This window comes from Gymnogyps californianus, chromosome 4, assembly GCF_018139145.2.
Source record: "Gymnogyps californianus isolate 813 chromosome 4, ASM1813914v2, whole genome shotgun sequence".
Classification (NCBI taxonomy): Eukaryota; Metazoa; Chordata; class Aves; order Accipitriformes; family Cathartidae; genus Gymnogyps; species Gymnogyps californianus.
The window spans coordinates 71,246,985-71,259,279 of record NC_059474.1 but is presented as its reverse complement, the minus strand read 5'-3'; the positions used below and the strand labels follow the sequence as shown (position 1 = coordinate 71,259,279).

General features: G+C 41.8%; 1 protein-coding gene across 1 annotated transcript in view; it reads right to left on the bottom strand.

Moving 5' to 3' along the window:
- Window positions 1-12,295, bottom strand: part of MAML3 (mastermind like transcriptional coactivator 3) — a 249,411-nt gene that overhangs the window by 77,237 nt on the left and 159,879 nt on the right. The gene's annotated exons all lie outside the window — the stretch shown is intronic.

Genomic DNA, 12,295 nt, shown 5'->3' with positions numbered 1-12,295 from the left:
CTGAAACTCAGAGCTTCATCTGCTTCAGACACACAAGCTTTTTGGTACTGTCCCATACATTTGCCCCGCCGTGCTCTCATTTACTACGCAGAGTACGGTTGGTAGATGTGAGCAAGTGCTTGGTGAAGCCACTGGTACCTCCCAGAAACACAGAAATGTTTCTTCTTGATCCTGGACTAGCAACCCCCATGTGGTAAGATCAATGAGGTAAATACTGCCTCAGAGCGACCACATACATTAAATTTTACTATACATCCATGTGCATTGTGTAGTTTGTAACGTACGTAGTAACTATTCCAGAAATGTCTTAAAAGGCTTTAAATATTTTTGTTCTATGCATCTCTCTGTGGGAACAGTGAAGCTGTCTTCAAATGATGGGACCAGTTTCACACAACATGAAGGGCAAGAGAAGGGATCATTAATACAGCTTAAAAGCCACCCCAAAAAAATCACTTAAAATTGCTTTTCCATCTGTAAGAACGCAAGGGCTTGTAAGCCTAATTTACTGCCTTCTACTGCCAGAGACAAATCCTTAAGGCGTGGGAAACTACATGTTACTAGCAATTTAACAATAGAAAACTCCTACTTTTTTAGTTTTGTTTTAGCCATCTGTGATAAGGGTACACTACAAACAATCTTGATCCAGTGAAGCTGCTCCGTAGTTTGGAACATTAAAGTCCTGGCTGAGATGGATCAGTGGGCAGACTGAAGGTGGAGCAGCCAGATTTATCACATGGATGGTGCCACCGCATCAGTGAGATTATAGCTAAGATCCCCCAGTCCTTCATCTGTCCCATGACTGGTTAAAAAAACATTTAATATGACAACAAATATTTCATACTATTTCCATCTGCCGGAGGTATACAGACCACAGAAAGTCGTGGTGTCTACAGTGATTTCCTGCACACTGTGACAATACCAAAAAGTCCTGTGCTATTAAATGGATAAGAAGGGGAGGCAGAGAAATAAAAGCTGGATGAGGGGAAACAGAGGGTAAACTTGAGCAGGGAGCTTAGAGGGAGAGAAAGAAAAATGGCTCATGGAGTAGCAGGAGAGAGAAAAGGAACAGACAAATAATATAGGACAGATTTAAAACAAAACAAAACAAAACAAAACAACAACAAAAATCCTAACCTGCTGGACTCAGAGGGAAAGAAGTACACACTGGAAAAATAATTCCCTGGAAAGTGCGTGTTGAGCAATCTCAGGAATTTTGCTTCCTCTAGGCAATACTATGTACAAAAAATAATTTAAAATGCAGTTTCTTTTGAGGATGTTAACTCTCAAGCCCGTAAGGAACATCATGTCAGAAAAGGAGTCATCTTCTCGGGGCAGACCTTAAACTCTTTCTAGGCTGACCCTTTCAAACTATTTTTCTTTCAAACTATTTTTCTTTCTGTTTTTTAATGACATTGTCTTTCCCTCAGTTTCTCCAAATAGCATAAGGAAACAAAAGACAGCTTACAGGTATACCTCTGTTTTTCACAAATGGAGGTTTTAGCTAGCAGCAAGGAACCTGGCAGAACAGATTTTACAGAAGGATGCTAGCATGAGCAGCCAAAGACTGAGCTTCTGGAGTAAGGAATAGACTTTAATATTGCACCAGTGTGAAACAGAAGTGAAAAAGAGACAGAGAAAACATTAAAACGTGATTTTGTGACAGTGCTGCTGGACTTGGGCTTGCTTTCTTACGAGATACTTGACCCTGTCTAGACAGCTCCCACTCTTACTGTAGAGCAAGAACTGCTAACAAGCTCCCACCGGGTGTAAATGAGGAAGCCACCTGTTCGGAAGATGTGTTGACACAGAATGGGTGGTTTCCTCCCAATGTGTAAGATAGGCTTGCAGGCTAATGCATGCAAAACGTTCCTCACACACACAAAAAGGGGCTAAATAAGGGCAGGAGGACTCAAGAATACATGTACACGTGCACTACATGAAAATTAAGAACGTAGGGACCAACAGACTGGTTTCTCTACTTAGTAACAAAGTTGGCTGTCTCAGACCTAATACTAAGCTGGTGAACAATAACATAAAAAGGGCAAGTTTCCCACTGCCCATGAGGAATGAAATCTTTGCTGAGAGAGCAGAAGCCACATTCTTTAGCAAATTAGATGCATCAGCTGGGATTTGGCAGAACCTCCTGAATGCAGGACTCCAAATCTGCACTTAACCACTTACTGGGACCGTCTTTCAAGAGGTATTAAGCGTTCCTACTATGGACACATACACATTGCAGACATCAGGAAATCTTCCTGATGAACACACATGCCGATAGCATAACACTTCTAGGTAGCACTGGGCTTGAATATCCAGAAATGCTGTGGAAAGCACCAGAATAAGGATCCACGTAGATAAAACAAAAGACACAATAGGAATTCAGAAGTGTAAGGTACACCTCACTGTTAAGCTGGAACACCATAGCCAGCTGGCTAGCATAGACTGCTCATCAAAGAGCACTCCTTCACACAGACACAGATTAGGCAAAGACACGGAGAGCAGAAGTTGAGCTCGAGGCTTTGAACGCACGCCGACACCAGTCCCAGCATTGCAGTGCTGCTCCGGCATTGGGTGGCCAAGCCCTCCGCTGATGGCTCAGAAGCAGGCTGTAAGTCACACTGCTTAGAGAAGGGACGGAAAAGCTCCTGGTAATATATGTCCAAAAAGGTACGTTAGCCACAAAGGAGTATGTGCACACAAATTTAAAAAGAGCTGTTGGACTCCACGTGTAACTCCACGAAACACAGTGACATTGTCTGCTCACAAGTTCAGAACAGTCCTGAGCTACAAGCCATGAACTGCAGTAAACAAAGGTGAGTGAAAATGAGCCGCTAAAGATGGGACTATTACTTTTCCTCTGAAAATATGAGTCTTACTGGGTCCTAAGTTCGTAGTTGGAACATTAATCGGTACTTACCGATCTTCTCCTCGAGCAAAAGAGCTGAGCTGTATTCATGCTCTTGGATAAACAAGCAGCCTCTTTCAGTGTCACTGAAATGCTACTGAGTGGGGGAAGACATTTAAGGAACACAGGGATTACAACAGAGCAGGGGATTTTCTCTTTCTGGCAGTGCTCAGCCTCCCATAAAATATTTGTACACTTTAGCTTCTCTCCCTGTGTCCTTCTGCCTCTCCTGCCGTTTCTTGCACTTTGCAGAGCAGCACAGATAGTTGTGGACAACTTCAGTTGTGGCACTTCTGATTTTTTGAGCTCTTCACAGTGCTACCCAAAACGAAGCTGTCACCATGTGTAATCTTTAATCAGCTGCAAGATCCCTGAGGTGGGCACTACCTTTTCTGACATGTGGCTCTCATGCCTCACACAAAGGCCCAGACTGAGCACCACCACAGCAGAAATACTAAGATTTTTTTCCCTTGCAACATTTTTTTTTTGCCAGCTTGCTCAGAGGGACATGACTGCCTTCAGGAGCAGTTGGAAAGGACTGACACTTACTCCCCTACCTCCCCTCCCACTCACAAAGGAACCCATTTCCCCATTACACTGGTAACTCTGGTGATAGGTATGGCGGGAGAGGAACGCGGCAGTTTGCCCTGCTCCCCAGGCTGGCTCTCCATTCGCACCAAAGCTCAGCCTCGGAGACACAGCAGCCCCTCTGGCCTGGCCCCCCCAAAAGGCAGTGCCTTTCCCAGTTAGCCTGCAAACAGGAAAGAGGAGCTGGTGCAGGAGACAAGACGGAGGATGCATACAGCATGGGGTGCTGCCCACACTCCCGCCCCCAGCAAACAGCCCTCCGGGAGGCAGGCAGACCTCATGATGACTTTCCATAATTTACCCCCCCCCCCCCCCCCCCCCCCATGGTGTCTCTTCTGTTTACCTGAGTGTAGAGCTATGGGCAGGGACGAGTCACCTACATGTCACAGGAGGAAAAAAAAAAAAAAAAAAGATTGAGAGAAAAGAAGAGAAGAACAGGATGGAGCTTGCTTTTAAAATAACCACAATCTATTGATAGTTCAAAATAGGCTTTTTAATTACAGGATACCCTATAACCTTTACCCTTATCGATTGATTATTTGATAAGCAGTTTTGCTTGCTGCAAGCTCCTTAACAGACAGAAATCAGAGCAGAGGAAGAATGCAGGGAAAGGAGAGGAGGTCCTTGACAGAGCAGGCTGGGTGATCACGGTAGAGCAGAAACTGCATGAAACGTACTTAACCGAGTTAAGCAGCAGAGTCATTCCATCCCTTCCGCAGTAAAGGGAGCACAGAGGGAGGGTACTGCTTATTCAAGAATAATTCTCGTTGCAAGAATATTTCTATATGTAAAATGAATCTTTTCTTCAAATACTAATAAAAAAATTTACAGGTTTGCTTGGAATTAAATCTCAGTTTGTATAAGCCCCTACTATGGGAGGGAGATGGAAAAAGAGATGGAAAGAGAGTTAGTTTTTAATCCAGTCTCCAATTTTCTTTACAAAGGTTAGGAAAGACAATGAGACTACACTTAAACTGGAGAATAAACTCCCAGACTACCTGGAAGAGGCTTTCCCAGCAAAGGGATTTGCTAACAGTTTATTCCCTGCAGAACAGAACAGTCAAAAGGCAACTTTAAATCTAACGTCGGCAGAGATAACATGAAATGACATTCAGGCTTAGAAGCGCTGCTAAGGGTGGAAATGCAGCCTGAAAGGAGACAGTCCAGTTCGTCTCTTACAATCAGTACAGCAAGTGGTAAGGGTCCAAATCTCATTACTCTAAAGGGCATTGTTATATGCCTGATGAAGACTAATCATTTATTTATTTATAAACGGATCTTTAAAAATGATAGGAAAAAAAAAAGACACTTTAAATGGTTCTTCTGTGGAAACATGGTAGGTCTGAGTATCTTCAGACCCAAAACACAACAGTAAGCACTAGCAGAAGGCCACCGTGAAATGCCCCCCCCCCCCCCCCCCCCCTTGCTCACAGCAGAGGCACGCACCATACAACGCATGTCTGCTGTTTCTTGCGGTCGGCTGACTTGGAAGGTGTCCGCTGCTGAACTGCCCGCAGCGTAGGAAACAGGTGGACAGCTGCAAAGCCTTCCCTGGCCTTTCCAGCAAAGCCTCTTCTCTTCCAAAATCAGTTGCAAGGCTTGCTTGACTCCCTTTACCACCAAGGGAAAGTAAACCACCAGCCTTGGTGTGGGTTAGCATGAGACCTGGAAGGTCGGGCCCAGAAGGAAGAAGAGATTTTCCTTGTGCCTCCGAAACAGAGATGAAATAGAGGCCTCCCTAGCCCTGGATCTGTACTGTTAAATCTGGTCAGGAGCTGCTGCTGATTTTATTACTGCTGTGAGCTACAAGGTCTAGTAAATCCACTCCACGCAGAAAATGCACGCTCAGCCTCCTTGTCAGTGGCAAATGAAGCAATTTCGGTACACAGTGAGCAATTACTTCACCTGTGTCCTCAGTACAGACAGTAACTTGGAAACAATATCATTTGTTTTTGTGAGGTGTCCTTTCTAAAAGGACTACGTGACGCGTTAGAAATACAAACACAACCAAAGAGAAGCTTCCAAGACAGAGGTTTGGAGTTGCACCATAACCTTAATCATCCAGCTGGGCAGCACAAGAACAGATGACACTGAAATGGGGTAAGGAAAATCCCCAGTATTACATTATCTTGCAACGCTATTGTAAGATTTATAATTTGACATGTTTTCCTTTCACTTTCATATTCTAGAGTCAAAGGGGTAAGGGAGAGTCAAAGCTTTACTTTAAAAAGTAAACTTCTGTCCCAGATGGATAAAGAAGAGCTGGAAAACAAGAACCCTAGCAGTTCAGAAAACAGGAAGACAACTACCACCACCATCTCCAATAGATATCATTTTTATGAGCTCATGATTTTAAAGCAATTTTAGAATTTCTGAATATTTATGACCAGCAGTGTTATGGGGCATGAGTTGACTTTTTTGAGACATTCAGACTTATATATTCATGAATTTAAACACAGGAATATAGATTTCTCTAAAATTAAGGTCTAATTAATATTTCTGAGATGTTGAGAAGCAAACTGGCAAACTTGGCAATTATGGAAGGAAAAGGAAAATACAGGGGCAAGAAGTACGCTAAATGGCTAAACTCCAGAAAAAGGTAAAGTTAAGGACAGTCATGGTCTTAGAAAAATTACACAAGGACAAATTTAAAACTCCAAAATATTATCTAAGTGCAAGCTGTGATCAAATCTGCATCCTGGTGGGGCTGTGCAAGATCACAGACTGGAGAGAAAGGGATTAGACCAAGTCACGCTGAAGCGCTCAGACAAGCGCGCTCTGCAAGCTCTAGCAGCCAGCTGTGAGGCACTAAACGGTAAACAGACAAAGTGCACCGCCAAGGATGGGAACCTTACTCTTAGTCTTTGGATTAAGCCTTCTCTCAAAATACAAACGGAGAATAACAGAATCCAACTCATGAGCTGAACCCACTGTCTACATCAAAACACGACAGGTACCATTTTGCAATAAAGACTTTTCCAGATCCACAAAGAGTAAACGCACCAGTGGATGACTGGGTTTACCCAGTATAGCTCTCCCGCAGCAAATACGCTGATTCTCGGAGGCGACCGCCCGGGTGGAGGAAGCAGGACAGGAAGGAGGGTGTTTGATTGTCCAGAGAACACTAGAACACTGTTATACGAAGAAAAGGCTACGTGGATCTTTCAGTCACCATCTAGCACTGAAAGCATCGGCCTTTTCGTGCTAAATTAGTTATGCTGATGCTCAGAGGGCAGCAAACTAGCCTGCGGAAGAGCACAGTATTGAGGAGAGCATGGTATGAACATCCCAGCATGTTCAGCGGTGCTGTGTCACCAGCTTATGACAGATCCAACCATAAAAGCCGGTGGAAAGAACACAGTTTTACACCATCTGTATATTAACATTAAGAGCATATACAATAAACAAGAAGAGTTAGAGAGGCTCATGAACAATAAGAAATGGATTATGGCTGGTATTGCTGAAAGCAGGTGGAATGGCTCATGAGACTGGAAAACTAAAATTGATGATGATAACTTGCACTCTAAGGAGAAAATGGCCGAAAAAAAAACCCCAAACCCAAACCAGGAAAGGGTAGCACTATATGTAAAAATATGCTGCTACCAGCTACAGACATTTCAAAATCACAGTGCTTTGCAATTGCAGTCGTAACTAATAAAACTAAAGGAGAGTTGGTTGGCACATGTTATATCATCCGACTAACAGGCCTCGCTAAATAACAGCGCAAACTGCTCTTTATGTAGCAATCTAGATCATGTAGGAAGAAAAAGTATGCTATCATGGTGACTTCAAAATAGGGGACATTTAATATACACTTTGTGCAGTCAGTAATACAAATTTTCTGCTTCTAAAAGTAATGTAGGACAATTTCTTTACATATGAGAATAACTCACACTATGAGTCTTCAAGAAACTAGACAAGGAGCAAACGCACAACAATGTATTTTAACAAATCTTGGACAACTGGAGAAGTTTCTAAGAACCAAAGATTTACCACTACAACTGCGATATTTAAAAAGAGGAAAAGACCAGTTATTCTGACACTCTCCAGCAAAACAGTGGCACACTTTTCATACTTTTCTTATGATGATTGGTTCAGCTGGGGCATGGGAGCAGTGCTCTTATACTTTGACTTTGCAAGGCTTAGACTAGAGAAAAAACTTAGTATTGCAGAAAAACACTTACCATATGGAATGAACAAAGTATGTATTAGGTTAAAAAGTACACGCCCACAGGTCCAAAATGAGGGAATGCCAGCAAGCCAAAATTTGGTTTTTAGGATTATGCCATGGAGATCTGATCTTAGCCAAGTGCTGTCCAACATTTGTTTCTAGTGATTTATGCTAACATGACCTCCTTCCCAACACAATGGGCAGACGATAGCAGGAATGGTAAGAAGGCCAGGCTACTGTTTACAGATTGCCTGGTGAGATGATCAGAATCCATCCAAGCACATTTCGATTACCCGTCTGTCCTTAAGAGTCTATGGGAGACTGATTTCTGGGGAGCAAATTTCGGCATTTGTAAAAGGCAGGCACTGCATCTGAACTCCAGGGCAAACCTTTTGTGGAAAACGGCGGCTGCGAGTCAAACATAGCATTGACGGGCATTCACTACATCTCTATAGCCTGTTCAGCAAGTGATCCTCACAGTCTCAGTCATTATTTCCATTCCAGCTTGTCTCCCCTAAAATCTGGTGAGACAGTTGTGTTTCTGCCACACTTTCATGCGGTGAATACAAATCTGTAGACTTTCTTCTTTACTTTCAGGTAGGCTTTTAAAAAAGGCCAAATCCCAGAACATCAACAATCTCTTTTTCTCCCTATCCCAAAGATAACCTTCAAAAAAGTATAAAATCTCTTTTACAATTCCAGTGAGAAACACACCTTTTCACTTAGAAAGGACAAAGACAATTACGTTTTGGAAATGTTCTCGGGACACAGATCTCCCTTTATCCTTCACATGCAAAACCAGACTGAGCAGATGATGCATCTTGAATTTATAAGATTAAAACAAAAGACAGAAAAGAAAATTTGAAGATATTCTTCCAGTATGGTGTCATTTCTCCTCTTCATTCACATCCCTCCCATTTCAAACAACATAACTAGTGGTTTCAATAGGAACTGTAATTGCAGCATCCTCACAGTCCCATGCAGGCAAAGAACTGCAGTCTAGTTTTATTTTTCTTACACCCACAGAGAATACTGTTTTGTTTCAACCTCTCATTACTTTCCCTCACTTACTTGGCTCCAAACATCAAATTCTGTCTCAGCCATTCAACATCTATTCCATTGGGCTGCTTTTTTCTCTTACCATTACGCATACATATTGAACAGCTGGAACCAAGAAAAGGCACAATTAATGATTCTGAGATTTTCCAAAGAAAATGTTTTCACTTTTCCCCAATTTGAAATTACTTTTTGGTTTAAAGGAAAAAAAAAAAAAAGAAAATAAAAAAGTGCCTCCCATAAAACCTTACATACACCTCAAAAACTAAATGGAACATTTTAGGTTAAACAAAGCTCTAATTTTTGAGAAAGGAGGGTGATTTAGGCTTGCTTGCTTTTATTTCTTAAATCACATGAAAACAGTAAACAAAGCCCCTGTTGCACCTTGGTGTGAAACCAATTTCTTTTATTATCACATGGGAACCAGAATAGCAGAGGACCTCCAGCCCTCAAATACCTAACAAGTTACCAGCCCCAGTGAAAATCTGTATTTGCTGTTTTAGCCTATAGCCACAGATAAGCAAGAATGAAAGAACCACCCAGGCAAAGCAAGAGGCTAAAGGGCAATACCTGCCACATACTCACAAACTAACAACTGGTTTTAGGGCAGATCAGGGTATGTGGGACAAGGCAAAGAGCAGAGATTTCTAAGTACAAGCCTGACCAAGTGGAGAACAGTCAGGCACGAGGCAACACTACTAGCAGGACAGAGCCTTGCTGAAGGTAGATGGGTCAGGATCCGACTATGGTTTTTGCTGCATATAGATGGGTCAGGATCTGACCATGGTTTTAACAGTCAATTCCACAAAAAGTGGTCTGACTTACCTTCAGGCTAACCCCGGAAAAATCCCCGACTCAAAAATCCAAACCAGTATCTGCTTTGTGGAAAAACAGACAAATACCCCATCCAGTGCTCCTTGGAAGAGAACAAGCTGTAGCATAAAACAGAGGACATCATGGTTCAGGGCGTATGGGTCGTTCAGCAATAGTGTGATGGGGGCTACAACCACAGTGCCAGTACCAGTCCTGGATCTGCGCAGCAAAGCCAAGGACTACCATGTCTGACAGGAAGAGTTTCAACACCGACAGTGTAGAAAGCCTTTAGAGAAATCCTGCTTTTGTTGGATACTTGTTTTGCTAGCTAAGCTGCTAATTTAGCACTCTGCCTGTCCAGCCACTCATATGGATATTGAGCTGCACAGCTTCCTCTCTCGCTGCTCACCTCTCTTTACAAGAGTATGCAGTGATGCTCAGCAAGCCCAGGACACAAGCTCAGAGCACCAGCACTGACACGTTAATAGGACAGTCACGGGCAACTGACCTCCACAGAGCATTTGCAAGGTCCCAGCTGGACTGAAAAAATGGTATGTCTCTCTAAAGTATGCTCAACGACTGAAGCAATGAGTCCATGTAAAAAGTCTGCTTATTAACAACAGAAGTACCTTAGGTCCAAATGGACATGGGTCTAATTAGTGTATGTAGTGCATGTATACACACATACACACAGCTAGCCATGCTTGAATTTTACAGCAGTACACAGAAAATAAGACAAGGTGTTTTTGTACGTGTCTGATGTTCCCTAAATCATCTTTTGATTCTCAGATATGCCCTTATAATAGTTACCTGACAGAAATATATGATCAGTGCTAACCATGAGATGCAATAGCTAGAATTTTTTTTCCCCTTAAATACCATTTGTTAAATCCTCACGATTATTTTACACACACATACACTTTTACAATTCTGTATCAAAACCCAAAACTACAATGAAAGTAGAAACTATAAACTGACAGAAAGATACATTCACTTTACATTCAGAAATGTATTTCAGACTGAAGAGTGCAATCTCCTTATTTTCCATATATGATCTGGCAAGTCTGACCGTCCGCATTCTGAGATAAGTAATAGAATCAGATCATCTGCATCAGTCTGGATTTAACTCAACAATATCAACATATCGTTTTTACCACCTTTGCAAAAACAATCCATTTCCACCAAGCACATCTCACAATAATAAGCTTTCCAATTTTCCACTGAAAAATGCTTTTCAGGGAAGCAGGAAAGGAAGGAATGAAGAAATACAATACAGTTAGAAATCTATTATTTCAACCTTCCTCACCAAACAAAATCCCTTCAGTGTAGGCAAGTGGGTTTCACAAGTAGTAAAGGGACCTTTCTACGTCTACACACAGGCAAGAAGTCCCTCATCCTGACTGGGTCAATAAATGGGAATTGCACATATTACATAACAAAGTATGGCTTTGCCTTAAGTTTCTTCTTTATATGACATAGAAATGACTTAATATCTGGACTTGTTTTTTGAATAATGTCTAGTTGTATCCAAATATCTACTTTTTCCTACATTAAAAAAAAGGAAGAGAGTGAGATTAGTTATGTGAAACCTTGGCTTCCCGTTCACACTGGAGAACTGCAGTGAGATATGAACATGAATTTCTCAATTTATGAAATGGAGGAGATGACATTAACTCTTTCACATAGGCAGTTTGTCCTCTCAACTGTTTGATGGGTCTCTGAGTTCAACAGATTTAACAAAAACAAAGAAAAGAAACGATAAAGCATTAGACAGTGTGACCAAACATCCTCTGCCTCTCAGTTACAACCTGACAAATCTGTAGCTCAGATTACAGTCTGAGTTTTATGTCATTATTGCAGTATTTCTCTAGATAAGTCTTCCCAAAAAGAAGAGTCTTTAGACCAGCTATTTCTAATGCAATAGGCAAGCAGAATTAAAATAAAGATACGAACCTTTGAGCTGTCACCATACATCCTGAACCAAAAACAGGAGGCAGATGAACATTTCTTTTTGTTTTGCAATTAATTTTAAATAATATGTGATGGGCTCTGACCTGGTAAAGCTCTTACTCCTCCTATTGGTAGATCCCCAAACTCCACAAGCTGAAGAAATGACAAATTTTGCTGTATTTCTACATGCATTACAGTGTGAGTCACGGCTAAACCATGCTTAGAAGGAAGTACTCCTTGTAGGTGGTGTGGAAACAGCTAATTTGGTAAAAAGCTGTTACGCTAGAACTATCAACCAACAATTCTATTAGTGTACTATTATATCAGAATTCCTGACATGTTTTGGTGGCACATAACTTCTATGAAGGCATCAGCTACTTTGTGAACTGATTATTAACTTTAATTCTTTTTAAAACCCTTAAAACAACATTCAGAGAATCTATTCTTGAGCCTTTCCATGACACCAGTGTGCGGATCTTTACAGGGGCTGAACAACTAAGAATACCCAGCTGACCTAGGAGGCGACAGGGCATTACTATAACCATTATTCAAATCGGTTATTAATTCATTCCAAAACACTCCCCAAGCCTGGCAGCTGCCACTCCAGAGGTTAGCACAGAATACATGTAAGACAGTGACACCAAGTCACTCAAGCCAACATGGCTTTAGCCTCTTGCTGAAAGACTCTACAGATTCACAACAATAAAATACTTAAGGTTGCTAAAGACTGCTTGAAAGTCCCAGAATAAACCATCTAATTTCATGCATGGTTCAAGCACCACTAAAAGCATTCAGTTGTGCTTACTTCTTCC